The sequence below is a fragment of the Ursus maritimus genome (assembly GCF_017311325.1).
Source record: "Ursus maritimus isolate PB19 chromosome X unlocalized genomic scaffold, ASM1731132v1 scaffold_X1, whole genome shotgun sequence".
In the NCBI taxonomy this organism is placed as follows: domain Eukaryota; kingdom Metazoa; phylum Chordata; class Mammalia; order Carnivora; family Ursidae; genus Ursus; species Ursus maritimus.
The window spans coordinates 86,762,642-86,763,586 of record NW_024423319.1 but is presented as its reverse complement, the minus strand read 5'-3'; positions in this window follow the sequence as shown (position 1 = coordinate 86,763,586).

Sequence of the window (945 nt, the reverse complement as noted above, 5' to 3'; positions counted from 1 at the left end):
CCCATGGCAATTCTCTCCACTTGGCTGCTTTTATTTGTTGGCCTTAGTTACAAGGGGACTCATTGAGTTCGCTACTCACCGCACATCTGCGCGTATCAGGCAGCGACACTGGGGACTTGTAAAATCTGTTGTTTTTAACACAACAAATCTTGGGTGCACTGAATCACCAGGGAAGCTTGCCTCAAATGGTGAGTCTCAGGCGCTGCTTTAGCCAGGCTGGAGGAGGGCCCAGAAAACTGCTCTTTTAATAAAGCCTCCCCAGGTAGCTCCAGCGCCAAACCTTAAGGCACCACTCAGATGCTGGATGGGTTTCTTTCTTTTTTTTTTTTCCCCCTGAATTCTGTAACACAGACTATCCCCCCAAATGAAGAACCTACAGGGTAGATGTTAGTTTCTATTTCAAATAATATGCTCACTATGTTTTTCTCCAAATGCCAGAAATCCTTTAAGGTGAAATACCCTTACACTTCAATCAATGGGTCCAACAGTTAATCTGCAAAGATGTGACATATATAATATTATATGTAATATTAATATACAACAATAATTATATTACAGAATGCCTGAAGAGCCTGGAAATATAGAGAAAAGAGTGGACTTGTACATTTATAAATAAATACCTAAATACATATACTCCAGAGCAGCCAGAAGTCTAGAAACATTTGAAAATGTAGCTAACAGACTGCTTGATAATAAATTTATCCTACGTTTCCTGGATGATCCACACCTTGTAGAATGGCATTATGTCAGAATAATTAGATGATCCAAATCTATCAGGGCTCACGTCACGTCTCCTTCGTCCTTTCCTTCCCTCTTTCTTTCCTTCACTCCCTCCGTCTCTCCCCTTCCCTTCTTCCTACCTTCTTTCATTTCTTTCTCTTTCTTTTTAAAATCATTTTCTTTCTTGTTTTCTTTTCTTTCTTTTTTTTTTTTTTTTTTTTTTTT